The 26,109-nt window shown below is 60.3% G+C and overlaps 1 protein-coding gene across 4 annotated transcripts in view; it reads right to left on the reverse strand.

The window, feature by feature from the left end:
- Positions 1-26,109, reverse strand: part of RBFOX3 (RNA binding fox-1 homolog 3) — a 389,725-nt gene that overhangs the window by 312,542 nt on the left and 51,074 nt on the right. The window contains exon 1 of one of the 4 annotated variants that reach the window (XM_082705496.1): positions 10,669-10,781. The exons of 2 other annotated variants lie outside the window; for them this stretch is intronic. The gene's annotated coding sequence lies outside the window, so the exon portion shown is untranslated. Of the gene's footprint in view, positions 1-7,563; positions 7,847-10,668; positions 10,782-26,109 lie in introns of those variants that run through there. One more of the 4 variants, XM_082705497.1, reaches the window with a different exon arrangement.

Here is a 26,109-nt window from a genome sequence, read left to right on the forward strand (position 1 = left end):
GGTTCTGTCTCTGCTTGGGAGGGGGCTGGCTCTGGCCCTCGGCCCTCGGCCCTCCAGCGGCCCCTCTTTGGTATTCTCCTCAGCTCCCTCTTTCCCTCTGTTCCCGCTCCTCTCTGCAGTAACCCCGCAGCAGGGCTCCGCAGGCCTCCCGGCACCACTCTGGCTCTGCCAAAGCTGACCAGGGTTTTAATGACGGCGCTGGGGTGGAGGCGGGCACCCCTGCCCTGGCCCGGCCAGTCCCCCAGAAGGCCTACTGCAGCAGGGCCACCGCAGTGGGCGGGGTCGCACAGTGAGAGGCATAGTGGCTTTTAGCAATTCCCACCCTGACAATGGCACACTGGAGTCCTTAACTTTCCCTGGGCACCCCAGATTTCAACCTTCAGCAGCGGCCTCTGGGCACTTCTCAGCCCCAGGGTCCCTGAGACACCTGGGGTGCCCCGAAATCCACCTTTGCCTGGGCTTTCCCAGGCCAACCTACCCAGAACCCCAGGAAGCAGGCAGTGACTTTAAGAGCACCTGGCTGGGTCTCCAGTGACACCCAACCTGCACGCCACAGATCTCAGAGGTCACCTCTGGGGAGAGGGGCAAAGGGTCCTGCAAAAGCTGGACACAGAACAAGGACGAAGACGTCAACATGGTGGTGTAGGGGAGAACAGGGCCAGACCCCTCTGGTTGTTGCATGGGCAGCCCACACAGGACACAGCACCTGCGGAGGTCAGCTGGGGACAGGGACGAGGCAGGCCTTTCTAGCCCCTCCTGCTACTCCCCTGCCTGTCCACAGGCCCGTGACCCTGAAGGGCCACGTGCAGATGATGAGGATGTTTCTGTCACTGCAACCCTGGCTCCCTGCCCCAACAAGCTTCTAGCTTCCCTCACAGTAAGGGGTGCCCATCTCACCAACAGGCCTGGTGGGGCTCATCCAAACCACAGGGGTGGCAGGAGCCCGGGCGTGGGCCCTGTCACCCGGCTCATCCCTCCAGGCCCTGCATGACCACTCGAGCAAGAATCCAAGGCTACAGCCAAGGGGGTGGGCGGCTCCAGGCAGTGTGGAGAGGGTCCCAGGCAGAAGCAGGCGCCTGGTCCCAGAAGGACTTCCACCAGCCCAGGGACCCCCAGCTAGCCTCTCCGTCCCTCTCTGAGCCTGTTGTTCCCACTGTCGAGATGAGCACTGCACTAGGGAATCAGCAAAATCTTTCCCATTCTACCATGGGGCATGAAAGCCTGAGCACAGGAGGCACGGCCAGACGTCCACCGGGCACATACTCCTTTTATAGCGGGAGGAAAACAAAGCTGATGGCAGATGCCCATGGAGGGCGCGTCCATAAAATTACCTGCAGTCCCCAGGTGGTGGCTGCAGCGAACTTGCACAGCTCGGGACAGCCAGAAGTCGGCCCTGCCACCAGCCAGCCCAGTCCCCAGTGGTACATGGAACAGAACAGTCTGGTGTGGACAGAGGTACACAGGAAAGTCACCAAGCCTGTCCCATGGGCAGAAGGACAGCGGCTGTCCCATAGGCAGCCAGGAGGTCCTCCCCACCGGCTCCTGGAAGGCTCAGCTCCGAACCCGGGAGCCCCAGCCTGCCGAGCCCTGGCCCTCACTGCAGACTGTGGCCCACCCTGGTCTGGCGTGCATGCAGCACACGTGGCAGGGGTAAGACACGTGGCCCCGGCCGGCAGCCCGCCCCCCCCCTGCCCTCCATGCTCATTTCTATGCACCATCAGTCCCGCCAAATCCCACGACCTTGGCATTTGGGGGCCACAGGAGAAGGACACCGTGTGCGCACAGCCCCTCCATCAAAGCATCAATTAGCATTCCCCGTGCGAAGTGGGGCTGTAATTACAGCAAGTGATTAGCAGGCCGGTAGCCTGTCTCTGAGGAGCAGATTAACAGGGAGGCTGGGTGTGCCGGCGCTCACCTCGAACCGCCGGTGCGTCTTAAACAGGGCCCGGTGCCCCGGTAGCCAGTGATTAATGGAAGGGACCACAGTGGGTACGTCTCCCTGGCATCTGTCACCGAGCTTCTTCCTCTTGGCAGTTCCCGGGCTGGCCAGGCGCAGCGGAGGGGAGGGGGGCCAGGACCTCAGGCAGAGCACCTGCGAGCCCCAGGGGAGGAGCAGGCTTCCCTCTACCTCCCCCAGGCCGGAGCGGGCCCCTGGGCAGCGGCTCCTCGGGGAGAGGGAGAGGCAGAGGCCGGCAAGTCGAGATGGGGCGTGTGTGTGAGGAGCCACAGCTCAGCCCCTTCGCCAAAGCACGTGGAATCGGTGGCGGCCTCTCACCTCCCCCACCCCAGGAAACACTTGCACCCCTGCTAATTGGCAAAGGTTCCCGCGGGGACTGTCGCTATCCAAGCAAGGAGGTCCAACAGAGACCTTGCTCAGGCGGCAGAGGGAGCGGAGGAGCCTGGAGCTGGGGTGTGTCCTTCCCTGAGCACGCACGGGGCGGGGGCGCGCTCGAGTCTGCAGGCACACAGGTGCTCCCCCGCCCACCGACAGGATGGCAAGCGCGCGTGGAGAGCTGACAGAGTGTGACGTGCTACCGTTCACGTATCAAGCTACCCTGTGTTGGGAGCCGGGACGCAAGGACAATTTGGGGGCGACATCTTGCTGGGGAGGCTCCTGGCCTTGCCCAGGAAGACAGACATAGAGTGGGAAGAGCGCCAGAGCTCTGGGGGCGAGGCCCGCCCCGGGAGGCCCCTGGGAGACCCCAGGTCTGCCCACGTGGGATGGGGGGGAGGGAAGACGTGACCCCAGCTGGGGAGCATGTGCCACGGCTGCGGGCATCACTGCCACGTCCAGGGAGCAGCACCTGGACACACGTGACCATTGGACATGGCTGCCACGGCCATGCCCTTGCCGTCACAGTGAGACCACACCAGCAGGGGAGTCCTGGGACTGGGGCCTCTGGTTCACAGCCCACCGGCCCACCGGCCCACCAGCCGTGTGACCGCAGGCAGGCCACATGAGCCGCACAGTGTTCCTCCGCTTCAGTGTCCTCCGCTGTCCACGGGAAGGAGAGGCTCTCCCACCTCACAGAAGGCACACGACGCACGTGCCCACCACCTGGCAGACCTTCACGGGGCCAGCGTCCACTGCCCTTCCTGCAGGGGGGCTTTCTTGTGTCTTTCAGGGTGCCTGCTCCCATGGTCCCCTGGGGCTAGTCTACCGTGCCTGCCCATCTTCCTCTGGTACCAACTCCCCCCTGCTTCTTTCCTACCCAAACGGCCCTCCAATCCTTACGGCACTGTGACTGGTCCACGGGTGGGCCTGGGACCTCAGCCAGACCAATCAGGGTCCTCCCTGAGAGTGGTGGGGAGGGGCCTCCACTCCCTGCACATGCTTCCTCCACCTCCAACTTGAACCAGGCGGAGGAAGCCCTCAGAGGCTGTCTGGTCTGCTCACCACCCTGAGGCCCCACATCCAGGAGCCTGGAGGCCAGCTCGGCCCAGCCTTCCCAAGGGCACAAGCCACCAAGGCGGGGACATCAAGACTTGCACCCAGGAGACCCCAGAGCAGCCCGCACACAGCACACTCAGCAACCACTCGCCCTCCCGCCTCACACTGGCCCCCCAGGTAGGTTCTAGAACTGCCCTGCTTCAGAGACCGGGAAGCCATCACCCAGCTGCACACACGCTGCAGCGGCTCCTTCCAGAAACCCAGGCTTCACAGAGGCACCCATTCCGGGACCAACGCCGAGGTCTCCTGCCCTGGACCAGCCATGAGCCCAGAGTCCCGTGTGCCCACAGCCAAGAACATTTCCTGGGACAACAGAGTGAGCGAACTCTGGCCAGCCAGCGTTCCCTGGACACGGCCAACACTCAACACAACAAATGAAGAAAGATGAACTATTTCCCTTGCCAGGAATACTGCCATCCTCGCAGGGTTTAAGAGACAAAGGGAGGAGGAGAGGCACTGGGCGGAGGAAAGGCCTGACAGGCACACTACCCCTTCCCAGCCCCCACCTCCCCTCGCACCCCGGAAGCCCCCCTCCTGGGCACAGAGGCACACAGCTCGCCCTCTCCCTGTGAATCTCTGTCCTGCCTCCCCACGTGCAGCCTGTGAGGTCTCTCCTTGAGCCGTCTCCCTGGGCACACACAGGGGGGACGACAGGGAAGAGCGAAATGGCCATGCCCGGGGGACAGTCCCCTGCAGCGGGCCTTTGAGAGGAATCATTCGTGAGGGAGGGGATGGTCATCCTCGTTAGGAACTGAGGGGAGGCCTCTCCGTGCAGCTAAGCCTGCCTCCCACCCATGGCCTCCCCTCTCCGCCCCCCTGTGCCTAATGCCCCTGTAAGTGCAGGGCCTGCAGACCCAGACCTAACACCAAAGCCTGCCTGGCTTCCTCCATACTCTGTGGTAATGCCACCAAGTCCCAGGCAGCAGGACCCATGCCCTCCCTTTGTCTCTGGTCTAGAGCATTTCTGAAGCTTCTCCTCTGGGTCCATCCCTGGAGGCACGAATGAGACACGTTTCTGTTCCTCATAAGCTTGTACCTTGGTCTAGGACAATAGACATTGAAACACAGAGGCAGTGACCTATTATCAGAGTGACCAGTCCCTTTCCGGGTCCTGCTATTGCCACCAGACCCCACGGAGAGCCCCGGAGCAGGGACGGACACCCACCATGCCTCCAACGGCACCGCAGCTCCGGCCGGATGCCCCGGGATCTGGGTGAGTGGAGTGTCACCGAGCAGCATCCGGGGCTACACAGAGGTTTCCAGGCACGGCGGGTTTCCTGATTCTACCCAGGCGGTGCTGGATGAGAGAAACACAACAGGCTCTTGGATCCAGAAGACATGGCTCAGGGCACTGACCCTTCCAGAGGGATGCTGACTAGATCCCCCATCTCCACTGACCTCAGTTCCCTGTACACGGAGACACTATCCTGTCTCTGTGGGTCCACTGTGAGGACGAAAGAACGAAACCCGCTCGGAAGAGCGGCATCGTGACTGCTCACGCCCAGGAAGTGAGGTCGCTGGCTCAGAGCTCCAGGGGCAGCCACGGCTCTGGGCGAGCCCGGAAGTTGGAGGCCATCCACAGAGAGGCTCAGGAGACGTGGGTGGAAGGCTTGGACTCCCTCCACAGGGCCACGGACCCCAGATCCCTCCAAATGCACTCTCAGGAAACACCCTGGCACAACCAGCACCCCCCAGGGTCCGCCCTTGTCCATGGCAGGACAAACCGAACGTGGGCGCCCGCACTGACAGCGGAGCACCAGTCCGCCCTCAACAGCAGAGTGCGAGCTCCTGCGGCGGTGTGGGTGCGCATGGAGGCCGGGACGCCTGGCGGGACGAGCCAGCCACGCAAGGACAAACACGGTCCACCACGCATACAACGTTCCCCAGCGTCGTCCACGTCACGGGCAGGAAGTAGAGTGGGGGCGTCAGGCACCAGGGGAGGGCCAGTGGGGGCCTGCTTAACGGGGACAGAGTCTCCGTCTGGGAAGACGAATGAGTTCTGGAAACAGATGGTGGCGGCGGCCACACAACAGTGCGAATGTGCATCCCGCCCCGACACAGACCGCCGGAACCGCCCGGAGCGGCCGATGTCAGGTCCCGCGCATCTGCCACAGCAATGGCGTTAGAGATGGGAACGGTGGGCGCAGGACGCCCTGGCGGACGGTGGCAGCCACTCCCAGCGAGTGCCAGCGGCTACACAAGCCTCAGAACCACCTTCCAGAGAGGGCAGGCCGCCCCACTGCCAGCTACACCCCCGCGGCTCCGAGGAGGGAGCGCGGACAAGAGCGTCTGCGTTAGTGCGCTGGGGGCCCTGGCGGGTTCCTCAGCATAACGGTGACATCGGGAAACTTCCCCTCCTAACGGTACAATGGTCCAGCCTTCCTGCCCACCAGCCACTTGAGGAGCTGTTTGTGCTGTTCCGGACTCGACGCCACAGTCCCTGCAGATGCCTGGCCGTCCTGGAAGCAGCCGGCCCGAGGTCTGGCCGCGCATTGATCCCCGGAGCGGACGGCAGGCCGCCGGGAAACCCAAGGAGCCTCCAATAATTCCAAGGAGATAAGGCTATCAGGTGTAATTAAACAGGGTCCACGGGCGGCCCCTCGGCTGCGGCCTCCTTTTCCCCAAGACTGCGAAATAAATCACCCTGTGAAGTCAGCGGAGGTTGAGCTATGGAAACAATTAAACAGAAATTAAATCTAATTCATTTACACTCCTAGCACAAAGTGGATCATGTAGGCTTTTTCTCTCTCTCCTCTTCTTGCCTTGGTGTTAGAGAGGACTATTATGGGAAATTAATCACAAGGCAAAGCAATGAAAGTGATCTATCACTCGTTAAAGGCACCAACGGACTATATAAAACCTCTTACAGCAGCTGGAGAATTTAGAGGTGAGGCTGTTGGTGAGACGGGGGAGGCCAGGGAAAGAGGGGGCGCCGGCCTGAAGCCCCCCAGCTGGCCGGGCCAAGGCCCCCCTTCCTGTGGACAGAGGCCTGTCTGTACAGTTCACACCCGGGCCGGGAAGGGTGGGTCCCTGGAGTGCGGGAGGGCTCGGGCCTGGCGGTGTGTGGGTGAGCTGGCTCGGTTTTCACCTTTTCTCCCGACAGGGGAAGGGCAGGGCTCAGCGGACAAGGCCTGGAAGGATGACCTTCCCTCCCTGAATGAAGTTAGAACAAGGCAGGCCTCAGTCTCCCCACAGCAGGAGCCGTGGGTGACATGGCCTGCCCACCCCCCCACAAGCCGTGCCGAGGATCCCGTGAGGAAAGGACAGAGCAGAGCAGCCACGCGGCTGGCACCAGGCCCGGTGAGTCGCGCTCCTGGTTCCCTGCTTTCAAGAGAAACAATCTGGAAAATCATTTTCCCATCGTCGTAGGGTAGAGACAGCACAAATGGAATGAAGAGAGACCCGGGGCGGCCGGGGCAAAGGACAGACGCACAGGGAGGAGGGAGCCGGCCTCGGGAGCGACGTCTCAGGGTGCTGGGCCGGGACGAGCCAGAGAAACCCACCAGACCCCCACAACAGATTTTCCTAACCAAGCAGCTTGGAGGTCGGGGGGAAGGCTGAGCTTTGAACTCAGCATGAAACAGGAAGGAGCGGGGCCACTTCTACTCCACTGCCTTCCTGAAGGGCAGAGAGCCCTCTGGGCAGATGCGGCTGTCCCTGGGAGCCCAGGCACCCCACTGCCGCCCCAGGGCTCGCTCACGGCACGGACGCCTCCCGCCTCCCTCGCAGGGAGGTGCCAGGGGAAGGGGAAGCAGGCGGCCGGAAGGGGAAGGCAAAGCAGGAGAGGCGAGCCAGGTGACGGGCAAGAAAAGGCACGCCCAGCAGTCTCCTGAAACTACACGTTACTCCATCGCAGCCCTGACTTCACGGCCCAGCCAGCCCAGAGCTGGGCCCAGGGAACCCGGCCCCTCACAGAACGGAAGGGACAGGGAGGGGCCTGTGCTCTGGGGCTCAGCCCCGTCTCCTGCATCAGCTGCTGTCCCTGCACACACCCTCCCCACTCTGTGCTCAGGAGACAGGGGCGGCCGTCTCTCCCCTGGACTGGCCTCCCCTTTACCTCTCCTGTCTGTGTGTTCAGAATCACACCGGAGCGTGTGCAGGACAGCACGAACCTTGTCCGAGAAATAAAAGTCTGGTCGTGGCTCCTGGGAGGTCCTGTCCAGGGGCGGGCCTGTCCACAGAGCATCTTCATTGACCTGGGGGCCGTGGGCTGCGTGGTACCCGGTCGACTCGTGGTACACGCTGAGGTCAGCCACCATGTGCTCAGGGCTGCCTGAGACCCAGGAAAGACGGGCGCCAAGGCTCAGGGGCGCGCCATGATCAGCAACACACTGTGCACGTTCTGCTGTCGTTCTGAACAGCTGAGCTCCGTCCACGCAGCTCCACGGGGAGAGGACTCCTGGCCCTGGTCTCTCTGGCCCCGGCCCCGGCCCCACACACCTCCTCCCTCTGCTGATTTCCGCCTGTGTCCTTCCTCTGTAATGGACTGTCCTCCCGGGAGCATAGGGCTTGGCTGAGCTCTGAGTCCTTCTAGCGAATGAGGGAGCCAGCGGGTGGTCTCGGGGGGCCCTGAATGGCAGGGGGGCCCAGGGCATATCAGAAGACCCTCCCATGGGGGCCTGGGGGGCTTGGGTGGTGAAGCATCTTCCTTCGGCTCAGATCATGACCCTGAGGTCCTGGGCATAAGCCCCGTGTCGGCCCCCTGCTCTGCTTCTCCCTCTCCCTCTGACCCCCGCTCATGCTCTCTCAGGCAAATATATAAAATTATTTTTTAAAAAGACGACAACTCCCCCATGCAGTTGAGGGAAATGAGGCAACAGTCAGGGAGCGATCCCAGAACGTGCAGCCCAGGCCGAGGGACGCAGGCTTGGGTGGCGTCCCCACCCTGGTCAGCGCCTGCCCCTCCCAGGCTTCCTCCTCACTTCTGCCCCCGGGGAGGGGCTCACCGGCGGTGCGTCCAAAGCAGGACAAGCAGGCTCTGCCCTGTGCAGGCTGAGTGAGCGCGGAGACCGCGGCTGGTTCCTACCATCCAGAGACGGGGGGAGGGGGAGCAGAGCCGCTGCCAAGGGCTTCTGTCTCCCGGACAGCAGTGGGGTGAAAAGGAGCGTGTTGGGCTGAGATCGGGAGCAGCCTCAGGCCAGAGCAAAGAAACTACCCCCCCCCACACCCCAAGTCCCTGGCAGGAACCAGGAACACAAACTCAAACCGTCTGCGCTGACCTCAGCGCCCCAGAAGCCGGCCAGCAGCCAGCCTCGTCCAGGCTGTCTGATGACGGCCAGAGCCTCCATGCTCACACGGGCAAGGTCTCCGGACCCTCAGAGAGGGCGGCGCTCGAGTCACACTCCGCTCGTCCCTTCACAGCAGGTCCGGCCAGGGGCCCACTGCTCACCCCGACTCTTCTACACCCACTGGTACAGGCACACACACTCACACGTGTACGTCTGCTCACGCAATATACCAACACCGTGTCTGCACACACACGCACACACACGCACACACGCATCCAGACACACATGCAGGCATGTGTGCACAGGTGCACACACAGATACACACACTTGCTCAGGGCCTTCCCGTGCCCTGTGGACAGCAGGGAGCCCGGGGCCAGGGTCGGCTGAAGGAACAGCAAAGGAGTAGCCGGCTGTCCGGGGTGGAGGTCAAAGGGACAATTCCCCAAACGGCGGACAAGCAAGTCAGCTCAGCCCTCCTGCCTAGAACCCAAGATTCCGAGAGCCGGACCGTGCCTGGAGACCCCCAGCCCCCTCCATTAGCAAATGGGAAAGCCACCAGAAGCCATGAGCTGGGCCAGGGCCCCGCAGCCAGGAAACCACCAACTAGACCAGGCATGGCCACCCACACTCTCCCCCAGGGAGAAGCAGCGCGGAGGCTCCTGGCGGGCGGCCGGCATCCTGCTCCTTGCCCCTTCCTCTACAGGCAGACCTGCCCTACACCCCTTGGCTCCTCGGCTCCGGGCGTGCCGACCGCAGCAGCCACTCTGAGCAGAGGATTCCCAGTTCTCCCGCTGCCGGCCTGCGTTCGCGATTGCTGGGAACCCGTTTCCGGTGATGTGGCAGCAGTGTGGTATGGTTTCGAGACACAACCCCATGTAAGCAGATAATCAGCGTATGCATCCTTCCCGGCGACGGCACCGTTCCCACAACTGCCTAACCGCTGTCCCGCGCGGGGGCCCGAGGCCGTCTCAGGACGTGCGCGCTGCCTGCCGACACAAGAGCCCTCAGACGGGGCATTTTTAGCAACTCCCGTGCTCCATTATTCCCTGAAGCACGATGGCAGGGTGCCTGGGCACCCCCATTTTATAATTCATCACACACCAGCAGAACCCACCAGACAAAGAACACCTTGAGCAGTGAGCGCTTCTACACAGCCCTACCGGGACTCTAGGTCTGTGGTTCCTCCATTTACTCCTCCACTCATATAAATAAGTGAATGATTTCCGGTCATTAAAAATCCAGTATAGTTTAACCTTTAATTGCACAGCCGAACAAATGCCCTTTACGGTGAAGTCGACGTCTGGGCGTTCGCGGGACGGGACCGCGCCAGGAACAGGGCCGAAGCCCTCCCGCTTCTCTCCCCACCGCCGAAGCCCCGACCTCAGCCATGGGGGTGAGGGAGGGGTCGGCCCAGGACACAGGGGAGGCCGGCCCCAGAAACGGAATGTGGACGTGGGAAAGACTCCTAACACGTGTGTGTGCCCCTGACGCAGGCAAGTGTCTCGGGCCCTACACTCTTTCCACACTCCCAACACCCGTCTGGAAACTGTCCTGACCTCAGAGGCACCAAGTGGCCTGGCCCTGCAACTGAGAGCGGAAAGGGTCCTCCTGGCCACGAGTTCCTGACTCTGTGAGCCGACATCAGGGCGAGAAGCCCTGTGGGGCCACCTGCTATGAACTGAATGTGTGTGTCCCCCAGGAATGTGTGTGTCCTGCCGCTGGGGCCTTGGGGGATGACTGGGTCCTGAGGGGGGACCCACACGACAGGGTCCGTGCCCACAGAGGAAGAGACAGCGTCTCTCTGCCAGGGAGGACACAGCAAGAAGCCTGCGCACCAGGCAGAGGGCCGGCAGCAGACACCAAATCTGCAAACACCTTGACCTTGGACCTCCCAGCATCGCGAGAAATCAGCGCTCAGTGTCCTAGCTGCCCCGTCTCCGGTACTCCTGTTGCAGCGGCCGGCACCGGCTGAGACACCCCGCAAGTTACCTTTGATCTGTCTGTCCCCCAGCTGTTCTCAGGATGCATTTCGGTCCCTTAAGAGCTCTTCTGTCATCTTGAAGTCAGGTCATCCCACCAGACACACACCCCACCTTCCCGAGAGGTACTGGGGTTCGCCTCAGGGATGCTGGAGCCCAGCTACAGGCAAGAGAGCACCATCGGTTGGAGTTTACCCAAAGGGAGGGCCACGTTATGTAACGAGCTTCTTGAGTGACCGTCCCCTTGGTCCTGAGAACCTTGGACGAGCCCTGCTCACACAGCCAGGGCCCACCTGCTCCCAGAAGCCCCAGCAGCTCCCCAGCTCCCCTCGGTGCACCCCCGCCCCGGCCAGCATCCCCCGGCATTACTTCCTGGGCATGCGTGTTCTCTTGCATTAAACTCTGAGCTGCTTGAGGCCAAGAACTGTCTCTAACACAGTTCCGCGCCCCTGCCCCGCCCCCCAGAGTGACTGACAGAAAGCGCTCAGAGACCGTCTGAGCCAGCGATGGGGGCGGGAAGAGCAGGAGAAGCAAGGCTGCCGGTGGCACCTCCGCTCCCTCATCCCGGGGAGACTGTGGTCCTTGAACCCCTCCCCCCGGTAAGCTGGGACGTCAGGGCCAGAGACTTCCCGCTGCACGCATCTCGCGGACAGAGATGGAACCCAGACTCGGATGTCGGAGGGGACCGAGGAGACACACCCAGGGGCCGCAGCTTCACCCCTCCGGGGCTACGGGAATGGGGGGCAGAGCGGCGTCCTATCTCTGTGTCCCCCACATCCTGCAGTAACCGATTTCCAGACATGGAAGTAACAGATCGTAACAGAAAGTGTAAGCGTTTCATCCAGCACTTCCACTGCTGGGTACAGACCCAAAATAACCGAAGTCGGATCTCGAGATGTTTAGGTACCGTGTTCATAGCAGCGTTCTTCCCGGTAGCTGAGAGGAGCAAGAGGGCTGTGTCCACTGACAGGGAAAGGAGGCCCCCACGACGGATGGTGCCGGCCCTAAACAGAGCTCTGACACCCGCTCCCGCACAGGCGGGCCTCGAGGACGTGGCGCTGAGGGACGTTAGCTGGGCACAAAAGGACAAACGCTCTAGGAGGCCACTTCCACGAGACCCTTAGAGTCGTCAGATTCAGAGAGGCAGGAGGTAGGATGGGGGGTGCTGGGGGCCGGGGGAGGGATGAGGAGCTGGTGTTTAATGGGGAGCAGAGTCTCAGTGTGGGACGATGACAAGGTTCTGGGCGTGATGGTCGCACAGCGACGCAATGTGCTTGAGGCCACTGGACTGTGCACCGGCAACGGTGGACAGAGTCAGTTTTAGGTTGCGTGTATTTTGCCCCAATTTTCTCTAAGTTTAAATGTGTTCAAGCATGTCAGGAAGTGTCACCAGGGACCCCTACTGGGGTCCAGCGTGTTCACCGGCCCTCGCCAGAGTGCACCGCCGGCCCTGTCCTCGCTGAGTCCTCACGGGGGTGGAGGGGCGAGGGAGCTCTCCGGGGTCCCTTTCATAAGGACGCTAGCCCCAATGGGAGGTGACCTCTCACCTCCCTATATCATCACCCTGGGGTTATGACCGCACCGTAAGAATTGGGGGTTGGTCACACTCAGTCCCTTACATTTTAGCAAGAGGCCGTTGTTCTCATCACTGACTTGGTCTCTCCAGAGTCCGGTGTCCCCAACAGCTGATGAGAGAGAGGGGTGACCAAGGAAAGCACTTACTCATTCGATCGGGAGCCACGGAGTCCCGGGCTGAGGCCCAGATGCCGGGAGCACGACCCGGAGGAGACAGCGGCCTGCCAGTGGGGCCCGGACAGCACGGACCAAACACGACTGAGGAAAGGCACGCGATCCGAGTCAGGCCGTCCGAGCCCCTGGCGCTTGCGGACTGCCCTTCGTCTGGGAAGGGGCAATGCGAGGCCAGCACCTGCGCCGCTCGGCTCCCACGGTCTCCGCAGCCCCACCTTCCGCTCCCCTGCTGGCTTCAGGGTCACCGAACAAACAGCCAGGTACACCTGAGGGGTCACAGGGCTGCACCCCTTGGGCACAGAGGCGCTGTCTTGGGAGACAGAAGCCTGGGACTTGAGTCCTGCTCTTCTGACTCCCTTGATGCTTTCCCTTCTGGGCCTCAGTTTCCCCACCGTTAAACCGGGGAGTTGGACCGAATGATCTCCAGACCCCCATTCCGCGATCAGGGGCCTCCCACCCCTTTCCCAGGGAGGGGGACTCAGGATCCCAGTTCCGGGCTGATACAACGGTTCTGCTCTCCATCTGGATAAAAGGGACTGTGACAGGATGGACTGTGTACAGCGACGTTCGGGCAGGGTCGTCAACACGCGGCAGACAAACTGTGGGTTCCGAGCCAGTTCCCTAGAACCGGGATTTACAGCCGGTCTCGCAATGAGGCCGGCACGAATCGGATCGAGCCTCCCGGAGCCCGAGCCCGGCACCTCAGCCTCCCAGACACGACAACAAAGCACCTTCGTTCTCAGGGCCAGCACAGGGGACTTCCCTGGATTTCCGTGGGGTGACATCCCAGGAACGTGCAGCCACAGCCCCCTCCCCAGACATCCACTTCAGCTGGGGAAAGGCGCTGCCCAGCCCCAGCGGCATGGGGGACGCATGGGGGACGCGATGCGGAGCAAACACAGGGCAGCGGCACTTCTGGAGGTGACCACCTCTGCGTGGGGAGCCGTGGGAGGGCAGCCCATTTGCCTGGTGCCTCAGAGCAGACAGCCCCCCACACACAGTACCCCCAGGCACCACGTGCTCAGGGTCTACACGGACAGGGATGACCAGGATTCCCGCCCACCGCTTACCATCACACAAGCACCTGCCGTGGGGCCTCAGGAGTGGTCTCCTGGTGGCTAAGCACGGAAAGGGCCTCATCCACCTCACCGGGCGCCCCTGCAAGTCAGGGTTTCTCAACCTCAGCACGATGGGCATTTGGGGATCCCAAATGGCAGGGCCTGTCCTGGGCACCGTAAGGGGGAGTATCCCTGACCTCTGCCCTCAAGGTGCCAGAGTGCCACCACCATCCTCTAAGCCACAACCACTGAAGATGTCTCCAGGCACTGCCAGACATTCCTGGGGGCGGGGGGCTAGATCCCCCTCCAGTGGGTGACGCAGCCACAGAGCTGAGGGCCGGGACGTCAGGTGGCAGGAGCTATTGGGCCACCACCTACCCAGGGAGCTGGACGCCAGGACCCCCACCACGCTCCACGGCCCCAGGTCATGCTGACTCAAATTCGCCAAGTTCCAGATGAGCTGACCAGAAAGGGAGTAGACCCCTGTCCTCATCTCTAGGACTGCGACCCCAGCCTCGCCGGAGGGCCCTGACCCGTGGAGCTCAGCCGCACTCCCTCACCAACAGGACACGACCGCCCACGCCTCTGCCGTGCCTCACGTCACACGTGTCAGCTGAAAAGCTCTCGTGTCTGCCGGCAGCCTCGTGTCTAGAGGCACTTGGCTGGGCTTCTGTGGGAAGTGCATTATCATCTCAATCATTATCGATTTTCCAAGCTTGGATTTTTATAATGCGAATCTCTTTTCTTGTCTGAGTATACACCCTGAGTGTATAAATTTCAAATCGAGAGCTAAAGACTCATTTTTACTTAGACTTTTGACCCAATCTCTTGAGATAACTGGTAAAACACTGGGTCTGTCCCCCACTCGGGACGGACTTTGCTGACCTGCAGCTGGGAGGGAAGCCCAAGGAGTGCTGGCCTCATTAGGCCACCGCAGCTGCTGAAACATCGGCCTTCGCACCTCATGTCCATCAAGGTGGCCACGCTCGAAGGCCGGCCTCCACACAGGAACTGAGGCCACGGCTGCCTCCAGGCCAGGGCTCTGGCGTCTTGTGGCTCCCAGCATCCTTCAGTCACTGCCAGGCACAGGGCTGCACCTCCCCCCCTGCACCGCAACCAACCCCGTCCCCGGAAGTGACAGGCATCACGGCCACCCACAGTCCCTCAGAATGAGCCCTGGGAGCAGGGAAGCAGGGGAGTGCAGCCCCCGGCAGTGCCTTTAGCCACAGCTCGGTGCCACGAAGGGGAGCGCGTCCCCATGGAGGTGAGCAGCCGCCTCAGTCAGCGGGGAGGGGCGGCACTCACAGGGCTGGTGATGAGGCCAGCCGTGTCCACGACACCGGACTGCCTTCCCCAAGGAAGGGGACGCCAGGACGGTCAGCCATAGTCTGTCACCTTCCCTGGGGATTAAGCCCCAGGAGTTACACGGGCGCCATGGCCAGGCACGGACCGCACGATGACAGGACAGTGGCCTAGACGCCTGCGGGAGGCGGCCCCCAGCACCACTGCAAAACTGGCTCACAAAATAAGTGTGTGACCTGCAGAGAGTGGAGGCTGGTCGCGGCGGGGCCGCCGGCAGAGGTGGGAGGAAGGGGAGGCTGGGGCTGGTTCTGCCGCGGCTCAACCAGGCCTGGCGGCTGCACACAAAACAGACACCGCCTCCTTCCAGGGCTCTGCTGCCCCGCACGTATGATGCAAACGGTCACGGTCCTGGGGAAGCGAGCATGCCTTGTTCCCCGCAGAGGGCTCTGCGCACACAGGGCCTCACTCCGTGTGATGCCAGCCTAGCCCCTCCGGCGGGAGCACTGCAGCCACGGCAAGGCCTCGGGCACAGGGGGACCCACCACGGGCGGACTCACAGGTGCCTGCCCACCCCAAGATCAGGAATCCCCCTCCCCAGCCACGGCCCTGTGCATCCTGAGCCTGCCCTCTCCTCCCCTGCAGGACCGTGTCTCTTCCCAGCCCCGCTCCCGGTTCGCTCTGTGCCCGGGTCAGCCCCTCCTCTCGGGCCCCCATCTGCGCCTGGGGACTCGGAGGGCTCCCACCACGTCCTTCCCGCCAGGACCAGGAAGCCAGCTTGCTGGCAACAGTGATCTTCTTTTTCTTCTCTCTTCTGTCCACGCAACTGCCCTTCTGGGCGAGGGACGAGAGCCAGGCCTTCTGGGAACACCCATCCCGCCATCGCGGGCTACAGAACCCACCAGCCCTGAGGTCCGAAGGCGAGGCGGCACACCACGGGGAGGGCGGCGGCACACCTGAGCCTGGTGGGGCAGCCGGGCCACCAGATCTGCATTTTTGTCCTCTCCCCACCCCCTGCCCCTCCCCCCAGCCCAGTCCCTCTCACATCTATTTCCGTGGTGGATCAGTGTGCCTCTGTTTCCCAACCCAGGGCTTACGTATGTGCATTTCTGTACGCCGCTGCCACCACAGAGCCTCTGAGCCATGCGAATGGCACCTTATGGCGATCTAGGACTCCTCCATCTGCTTGCATGTTCCCCACTTCCCCTTAATAACCTGTTTTAGGGGAAGCGGTACATGCAGCAGATGATACCACTTTATTTTTGCAAACCAGTTGGTCCTGGAGTGCTGGCAGCCACGATCATAGAGACGGTGCCTGCCTCAGGCAGCACCTCGCGCCACCGGGCCAGGGGGCTCCGGGGAGGTGGTGCAGGGCGGGGGTCCCAGCTGAGCGACACACAGAATCCTGTCCCCCCTTCTGCCTGCTCAGTGTCTGCTTCAGGTTGAACCGTGTCTTCTCCCCAACTTAAAAAAAAAAAAAAAAAGATATGATGAAGTCCTAACTCCCAGTACCTTCGAATCCAACCTTATTTTAAAACAGAGTCTTGGGGTAGCTGGGTGACTCAGTGGGTTAAAGCCTCTGCCTTCGGCTCAGGTCATGATCTCGGGGTCCTGGGATCGAGTCCCGCATCGGGCTCTCTGCTCAGCAGGGAGCCTGCTTCCTCCTCTCTCTCTCTCTGCCTGCTTCTCTGCCTACTTGTGATCTCTATCAGATAAATAAATAAAATCTTTTAAAAAAATAAAAAATAAAAACAGAGTCTTTGCAAATAAGATATAACTTTAAAGGAGGTCATGTTGGGGTAGGGTGGGCATTCGATCCACTAGGACGGTGTCCTTACAAGCAGGGGAGAGGACACACAGACACACAGGGAGGAGATGGAGTGAGGCGGCCTCGAGCCCTGGGGCCCCACAGACTGCCGGCAGCCCCAAGGAGCCAGAGGGGCAAGGAGGCTTCTCCTCCTGAGGTTTCAGAAGGAGTGGGTCCTCCCGACACCTCCCCGCCGTGGGCTCTGTCCCCTGCTACACACAGGGTGACGTCCCCAGCACCTCTCCTTCCCACCTGTGCCTTTATAGGGACGGGGAGGGGGTCTATTTCCACTGCGCCCTCAGTCCCCTGGGCCTCGGGGCAGGTGCTCAATGGGGACCTGGCAGGATGAAGGCGGGTGCGCGGACTCAGGTAGCACCATGAGCAGGTGCACGTGGGCATGAGCGCGTCACTCAGGCCAACCCCGGCCTCCTGCTTCCCAGACCTCACGGGAGCCCCACGGACAATCCTGCCCACGAGGCTCACTCTCAGTCCCGTGAAGGGCGCGCCCGGGAGCCCCACGGACAGTCCTGCCCACGAGGCTCACTCTCAGTCCCGTGAAGGGCGCGCCCGGAATCTTAGACATAGATGTTTCCTCTGAGTCTACAGTTATTTCAGAATAAAAAGCCTTAAAGAAAAAAAAAAAAAAGCCCATTTTCTTTTTATTTTGACAAGATGCCGCAAAGCCCAACAGGGGTCTGCCCCTTCCTGTCCCATCACCTGGCTCCCAGGCAGCCCCCCGGCAGCCCTGAGGTTCGGGAAGCCAAGTCCGACCCCCGGTAAGAGGGGAAGAGAAGCCGGGGAGCGGTCACCTCGAACCTACTCTTCCAACAGTCACGACACCCGCTCTCTGCTCGCAAGAGAGGCTCAGGTGCCCAGGGGGAGCGGGGGCGGCCCAGCCGGCCACCAGCGAGGTGCCCAGTGCCGGAGGTGGCCGACGCAAAAATGCACAGGGCAGTGGGCACCAGGGTGGCCCGAGAAAGGGAGGTGGGGGCTTGGTGTAAGGTCAGGGGAGGCAAGTGGCCACCAACTCAGTGGAGGACCCAAGTCTGTGCAAGAAGAGGGACCTCGCATCAGAGATGGTGAACCAGACCTTCAGACACCCCTGCAGGAGATGCTGGGGACACCAGGGGCATTCCTGGTGCAGGGAAGAGGGAGAAAGAAACCGAGCGCCAGGACACAGTTCATCCCCAACAGAGGGGAGACGGCATCCCTGGCGACTCTGGAACAGGGCAGCGAGCCACAGACGGGTGCTAAACCCAGCTCACCACCTGTTTCTGCAAACCGTGTTGCTAGAGCTCAGCCGTATTCGTTCTTTATGTCTGATCTGTGACAGCTTTCGTGCCCACGTCCGAGGGCCGTTGCCACGACACAGACCCTCTGGCCCTCAAAGACGGACTACCTGGCCCTTGACAGGAGGCTTGCAAAGCCCTACTCTGAACATCCTGACTGCACAGGAGTGAGACTGAACTGGAACAAAGCCCAGGGACGGGGTTTTTGTAACAGGAGCCCAAGACTGCACGCACCCCACAGAGAGGAGGAACAGGCCAGCCGCATCTGCTACCCACCCCGGAGAGAAACTTCAGCGGCGAAGTCAGGGCACTTGGCCAGCCCAGGAGGCCAAGCTAGGGGAGGCGCCGGCACTGAGCGCCCGACTCACCTGTGATCCCGGGGAGGGAACGCACCAGGCAGCGGCGGGACGCTCCTAATGTGATTCAGGACGGGAAGCCAAACGAAGAGAATTCCAGAATAAAGATAAAAGTCCAAATGGCCGGGGCGCCTGGGGGGCTCACTCAGTTAAGGGTCGGCCTTCAGCTCAGGCCATGCTCTCAGGGTCCTGGATGGAGTCCCAGTCAGGCTCTCTGCTCAGCGGGGAGTAAGCTTCTCCCTCTGCCCCTCCCCCAACTCTCTCTCTCTCTCTCTCTCTCTGAAATAAATAGAATCTTTAAAAAAAAAAAAAAAGACACAAGTAACCAGAACACCCTGAAATGAAGACCAAAGTTAGGGAAACTGACACGTACAACCAATTCTCCAAGCAGCCAACAAGGGTGACTGGTCAACACCCAGCCGGGGACCCCTGCCCTCGGGCTCTTGCTCTGGGCACCCCATGGTCCCATCCACAGAGCCGGCCTCGACCCATTCGCCAAATCCCACTCAGCTGTCCATGGCCCTCCGTCTGCAAAGGGCAGGGGTGCGGGGCCGAGTCCGGCCCCTCGGCCCTTGGGGCTTGTGCATCAAGACGGCCAGCGGCCCCTCCTGCCACGGGGTGGGGTGGGGGGCTGAGACAAGCCGCTGCTCGGTGTGCCTGCTTCAGAGGAGGGGCAGGTGGCAGCTCCCCACGCATATCCCTCACCCTGTCGCCACCCCAGCCCTCCGCTCTCTGTGAACACAGCCCCGCACACTCACCGTCCCAGCACCGTGGATGGGTCCAGCCCCACAGCAGACTATGAAATGCCCATGGGCAGGAACCAACCCTGCCTTACCCCGCTTCATGCCTCAGCCTGGCACGTAGCACTCACTCACCTGGGCCTGAGTTGCCAATATTTTATTTTAGGTTGTGATGGAACCCTACCCATGAAATTCAGCACCAAGAGGCAAGCCAGCCCTGCAGGTCGTTCCTGCAAGCCAGGGCGGGAGAGACGAGGGTGGATGATGGTCTGTCCCAGGGGCTCACTCCTTCACGTAACCATTCCATGCTGGCCTGTGTGCGCCCCGGGGCTTCAGACATAACCCTCAGGGTATAATGTCCAGGTAGGCAGTTATAGCACAGCGCATCCTAGTGAGGTGTGTGCAAAGGTCAGGGGGCCACAGAGGTTGGGGCCTTTCTGAGCTTGGGGAGCAGCTCCCCTAAGGACATCTGCATTTCAAAAGAGAGTCCATTCTCAGGAGCAGACTCCAAGCAGCAAGGGGGTTTGGTGGGGAGCTGGGCGGGGAGGGGAGCAGGACTTAGGCTCTTGCGGAGAGGAAGAAAGAACCAGCATGTTCCCCACAGGTGACGCACAGAGAAGCACCACGGTCATTTCCAAGACCCCAGACCCTATCTCTCAGTCCCCAGCAGTCTGTGCCTTCATCTAGGGGAAGGGGCTTCATGCTGCCAGCTAGGCACCCTGCTAAGGGGTCGGGGGAAGGCCAGGGGGGGTGAGGAGGCCGCAGTGGGCGCAGAGGAGGGAGGCACCGGGAGCAGGTGGGGCCGCGGGGCTGGCGGCCACCAGGCCCCGCACCAGCCTCGGCATCCCGCGCGCCACAGCTGCCGCACTTTGAAGCAACCAGGAAAGGACAAGCATCCTGCAAATCTAGAGCGCGTGACGGCTGGCTGCTTCGGGGCTCAGCCTCGCGCGGGCTGGGGGAGGAGTCGGGAAGACCCACTGGGGGCCGCACCAGCAACATCCCAGCCCACGCAGGAGCTCGCGGAAGGGAACGTCTTTCCCAAAAGTAAAAAGGTAACGGGCCCGAGGCCAGTCCTGACCCCGGCCCCGAGGGCCAGCCCCTTCACCACTCCCTCCACCAGCACCCCCACCAAGGGGACCTCGGCCCCCACCCGTGTACCCCCCCTTCCCTTTCTCACATTTGGCTAAAAATAAAGCCCCTTTTGGCAGCCGATACACCCAGTTTCCCCGGAACATAAGCTTCCCGGGAATCCAGAAAAGGGACTAGCTCTACCTCTCATGGAGCCCAGATGGAGTCCTGAAAATTTGTGTCAAACCAGTTTCTGTAAATCCCATCGTGTTCTCAGCGGTCCACCTTGCTCTCAGAGACGCTGGCCGGCTGCTCGGCCGCCCGGCTCCCCCCGCCGCTGCCGGGCTTGAGCGAACACCCGTTCAAGCGGGTCCTCGTGTGCTCTGAGCGATCACGGCCGGGCTTTGCTGTATCAGGGCCCGAGTCTCCAGGAAGCCGGGCAGAGCCGAGGTAAAGGCTACAGTACCCGCTCCGGCACTTCCATAGACCGCGCCCGATTTCGCTCAGCACAAGCGGCCTCGGTGTGGGAAGACCGCCTCTCGACGCAGGACAGAACCGGGAGCAAAGCTCAGGCGGGGAGGCTGGGACGGTGCTGGCCCTGCACACGTGGACAGGAGTGGGCAGACCCGAGTCCAAAGCCAGCAGACCGGGGAGCAGACTACCTCTGGGGGGTCAGAGGGAGGAAGGTGGCCTGGGTCAGGGACGGAGGCCCACGCGCTCAGGACAGTACAGACTCTCCTCCTGGACCTCCCCTATGGGACAGACCAGCTGGGAGTAACCGTGGGGCCCTGGCCTCTGTCCCCCATCTTGTGATGCTGGAAAGGGGGTACAGGGCACACAGTCACGGCTCTGCTGCCCTCTCCAGAGGTGGCTAGTCAAACCACCCGCATGGTAACCTGGAACCCTGGGACATAGCAAGGCTGCAGGAGCCCATCCTGCTTCCAGCTTTCTTCCATCAAGTAACTGTCAAAAACGCGTGTGTTTCTCGGGAAAGGGTGACTCCTACTGAAACAGCTCTGGGCACTCGAGCTGAATGTCCCCTGACGCACAGAAGTTCTACCTGTGGGCCCCACGGGTGGACACTTTGGGGGTCCCCAACCAGATCACACGTTCCTCAAGGAGGATGGATTTGGGCTCAGCACGGGACATGTTTCATGCCCCACGTGAGACACCTGACCCTCCTCATATTATTTTCACAGCATCCCTTGCCTTTTCCAGATGATGGAGGCTGAGGCTCAGAGAGGCAGCTAAGAAACAGTCGGTGGGGGAGCTAGGGTGCCACCAGGCCACGCTACTCCTCCTCTACCGCACGGCCTCTGCCCTTTGTTTCCCTTGTAGGACAACCTCAGGACGGGGCCGACCGAGCTGAGCTCTCCGTCCTCCCCACCGCCCCCACCCACTGGTGGGGGCCAGAAACCAAGCCCCCCTCCCAGCAGCTGGAAACAGACCTTGTCCAAGCTCCCCACATCCTCCCGAGGCCACGCCCCTGGGCACGCCCCTGGAGAGCTCAGGCCACGCCCCAGGCACCCCTGGACCCCTGAGGCCGTGCCCCTCCAGACACGCCCCCAGCTCTCCCATTGGCATGGACCGGGGAGGACCAGACGCACAGAATCATAAACCCACCTGCCAGGAAGGGGTCTGGGGTCACTTCCACACTAGAGAAAACCAGCTTCAGCTCCGCCCAGCCCGGGGTCCCAGGCGAACGGCAGCTCTGGGTGTATGGCCCCAGGGGACCCCAGGGTAAGCATGGGACCCGAAGAGTACAGGGAGGGCTTCCCCCCCACACTCCCTCTCTGGTCAGGGAGTCTGAGAAGCCCTTGGCAAGATCCGTGGTTATAATTTTGTCCTTATTATAAAAGTAATACATATTTACTGCAGAAAATTTAGAAACTACACATATGCAAAAAGAAGAAAATTTAAAATAACCCATAATCCCACTAACCCAAAATAACTCCTGTTAACATTTTCAGCATATATACCCTCCCAGACTTTCCTATGCATAGAATATATATTTTTGGTACCAAGTGGGATCATACTGTACATTCCATTTTGTAACTTTTTTCCATTTAACTGTGTCTCCTACCAAATCACTAAGTATCTCTCTACAACATCATTTTTTAATAGCTGAATTAGCCAAAGAATAGCCAGCTGAGCACAGGAGAGAGAAATTTTACAACACGGAACGTTGCAATTAAGCACTAAATAGGAAAACGTCCTCGGTAAACAAATCAGCTATACGATTACAGAAAAGTATGATGTAAAAAAAAAAAAAAAAAAAAAAAAAACCTTTTTTTCCTTTTTAATCCAAATCCTGCAATATCAAAAAAACAGAGAACGTCCTCTGATTTCAGGACATGACACTCAAAAGAGAGCTCCCCGGGGCTCGTGATGTCTTCGGAAGGAAACAGCGTCAAAGCTCTGAAGGGCTGACCGCTACCCCCCACCCAGGTTCACGTGGTAAAGCTCTGACTCCCAGTGTGAGGGTACTTGGAGACAGCACTTAGGGAGGTGATCAGGTTAGATGAGGTCGTGAGGACAGGCCCCTGCCCCAGGTGGGATTCGTGCCCTTGTAAGGTGAGATACCAGAGTGCAGGCTCTCTCCACCACGCGAGGACCCAGCCAGCCAACACTGGTCCGCGAGCCAGACAGATGCTTCCCCCCCCTTGACCTCAGACTTCCAGCCTCTAGAACTTCTGTCATGGCACCTGGCAGACTAAGGCCTCAGGGAAGATGTCTGAGATAGTTCTGACATTATACTGTAGTCATCTGGACCTTGTCATACTGTTCTCCGGGGGAGAGACCCCCAGGTGGCACATACAGAGGTGGGAAGAGTGAGAACCAGAAGCCAAGAACATCCCACGGGACTCCTGTCTGCTCTGCCAAGGACGAGGCGTGTCCCTCAAACATGACAAGATGGGAGCCGGGTCTGCTGGGAGGCAGAGGCTTTCTGCTAGTGTCACGGCGATAACAGAGATGAAGTGTGATGTCCCCAGAGATGGCCCCACGGGGACACTCATGGGATGAGGGTTGGGCCAAGAGGCTTCGGCTCCCCACCTACAAGCTTCACCATGTTTGAAGACCCAAGACGGTACTCAATATTCAAAGCACAACTATCGCGTGGCCCACATGTCAAAACCACCCGGAGGTGAGCAAGAACAGAGTCCACCACAACACAAAGAAGATGAGCAGACAGTCCACAGGAGTCGAAATCCAAATGATCAAACCTTTTAAGAAATAATAATAAGCAACATCAGCGTGGGCGCGGCATGAAGGACTCCCACACCGGACAGAGAGGTCAGTAGATTCTGCCAACCTCGTAAAGTGACCCAGCTGTAGTTGTTAACATTTAAGATCTACGTACCTTTTGTCCCGATACTTCTACCTGGGATTTCCTCCAGAAAGGCCGAAAGTACCGGGAACAACACGCGTGCACACGCACGAGCGTGCAGCGTGACCAAAGGGGAAGGGCCAGGAGGGGCACCTCCGTCCGTTAGCAGAGGCTGGAGGTCACCCCAGGAGCTGGATCTGGGGACAAGCCAAGCGGGCTGTTCATTTCACTTTAGAAGCTTCTGTCTTGGAAGAACTAATACAATGAATAAGTCAAGGCTTTTATAATTCATGTGACTGAATTTTTTAAATGACTCCAAAAATGACAGTGAAATAAGGCCTGCCTGCCTCCCGTGCTGTTACAGGTAGGGCTGATTTAGCAAACGAACACACAGGATGCCCCGTTCAGTGTGAAGTTCAGAACAGTTTGTTTTAATATAAGCATGTCCTGGGTGGTATTTGGCCCATACTCATACGGAGAGTTCTTTGTTGTTCATCTGAAATTCCAAACCTAGCTGGGTGTCCCGGGTTTCTCTGGCAACCCTCATTACAGGGCAGGGGAAGGAAGAGCGACTCCCCACATCTCTCAAACCAAACCGGAAGCCCTCTCCTCCAGCTGCCGTGAGAGCCCGCCACATCCGAGATGGTGTGGCGCTCCTGGTGCCCGCTCTGATCGCCACTGGCCACCCTCTAAGAGAACGGTCTTTGACCTGGACCACGTTTCGACCCGCACATGCTGATGTTCAGTACAGTTCCCGCCTGAGAGTCAGGATGTCTCCAAACTCGCCCTGCTGGGGAGACGTGAGCGCCTACAGCGGGACCCGCCTTTCGGACTCCCTGCCCGAGCCTGGCGCTGCAGGGCACATGGGAAGCCGTCGGCAAACTTAGGAAGATCAATGAGCAGAGTGCCAGGTGCACCGTGGAAGGAGACTGGCACCCCCTCTTCAAGGTGTGTGGCATCCAGCTTCTGGCCCGTTTGCTCTGCAGGGTCACGCCCCATGTCTTAGCCAAGGTCAGCATCTTGTGACCTTCTCCAGCTGCCAGGAGCTCCTTCTGTCTTCCTCTTCCCCAGCACAGAACACAGTGCACCAAACCTCATACAGAGCAGCCCAAGCCATTGCTCCCAGAGGCAGACTACCTGCACTTGGACCTCATTCCCCATTATTCTTTGGCTGTCACAGTGAGGCGACCGGGGCCAAGGACAGGAGGCTGGAGCCAGGGCCACCCTGGCCAGGCCACAGGCTGCTCCTAGAGCTTGGGTGCCCCCTGCTGCACAAGCAGCGGCCAGGGGGATGCCGAGAAGGGACTCCTAAGCCTTTCTGGGTTGGGGGTCAGTGGTGTCCCCTGTCCTCCTACTCAGCATGTGCCACGTGGACCCCACTTTGGAGCGCCAGCCCTTGTCTGCTGCCGGAGAATGTGACCACTGGCCACGGAAAGTTCCGGGCCCTCTGCTCGAGGCCCCGTGACTCTGCAGGCCCAGGTAGGCTCTGGTGGAATGGCTGTTGAACCCAGTGCGCCTGCAAGGCTTGCGGAAGCCACAGACGAGACATTAGCATTACAACCCACACTGATCTTTGTCAATTTCGTTGCCGTGTTTGAGCTCTAACCGGCTTCAAATTGAATCAGGACGAAATCATCAGAATAAAAAGAGCCGAAGCCCAGCCTTTCAATTCCAGCGCTGGGAATAAAAAAAAAAAAAAAAAGTTATACATTTCATAATGGCCTTCTACCCCATAATGAACAGGAAAAATAAATTAGATTCTAAGCTAAGGGTGTATTTATGCAATTTCATTATGTGCCCATGAGCAAGCCTGGCTTTCACCAAGATAAAAATGAGCTCTCAGAAACCCTCGCACTAAATAAACGGAGTGATTTAGCAGCTTAACGGGGAGTGCGTTAGAGGCAGTGAAGCACAGTGTCCAAATGGGAAAATAAACACAAGAGGGTCTTCCGGTGGGCCCAGCCTGCACCGTGTGCCAGACGCCCGGACACCTGGGCCTCGGCCCCGGGCGCAGGGTGTCGGCCCGGCCTCTCGAGGCAGCCGCTCTGCTCTCTGCGCTGCAGGTCCTCCAGACACCAGGAAGCGCGCAGGGGACGCGGGTCCTCCCTCTGGACCCCAGAGCCCCTGTGCAGCAAAGCCACAGCCGCCCTGCGCTCCCGTCAGCAGAAAACCCGGCCCCCAAGGCCCCCGGCCCTGCTGCGGTCGGCTCCTCGAGCTCCCCCACCGCGGCAGCTCTGCAGGAGAAGCTCGGGCTTGCTCCCCAGTCTCCCCTGCGTTCTCTCTTCTGCCCTGAAGTCAGGGCCCCGAGGCTCGCATGTGGCACATCCTGCCTGTCGGCCCAGTGGGCCCCGCCTCAGGTTTCCTCCAGAGCCACCACGCGCCTTAGCATTTCTTTCTCCAGGAACAAAAATACATTCTCTGCTGCCTTCAAACCCTCCGTGCCTGCACTTTTTTTTTTTTTCCTAGTGTACAATGCTCAAGACCTCTCTGTGAGAGGCTTTTATAAGCTCCCTTGTGAAGGCTGGCAAAATCATGGGTTTATTTTTTTTAATGGATATTTACAAAGCTAGAGGGTGTTTCCCCCAAAACTCCCAATGGTGTCTAGCTGGGACCAACTTGGAGACAGACAGCTTGGGACCTCTCACAAGGGCAGCTGCTCTGACTTCCTGAGCTGCCCCGTCTGCACTGGAGAGGGGCTCCCTAGCGCTGTGAACGCTGAACAGGAGGAAGGCCGTCAGCTCCAGCAGCATCAGTGTG

The sequence above is a fragment of the Mustela nivalis genome (genome assembly GCF_964662115.1).
Source record: "Mustela nivalis genome assembly, chromosome: 17".
Taxonomy (NCBI): domain Eukaryota; kingdom Metazoa; phylum Chordata; class Mammalia; order Carnivora; family Mustelidae; genus Mustela; species Mustela nivalis.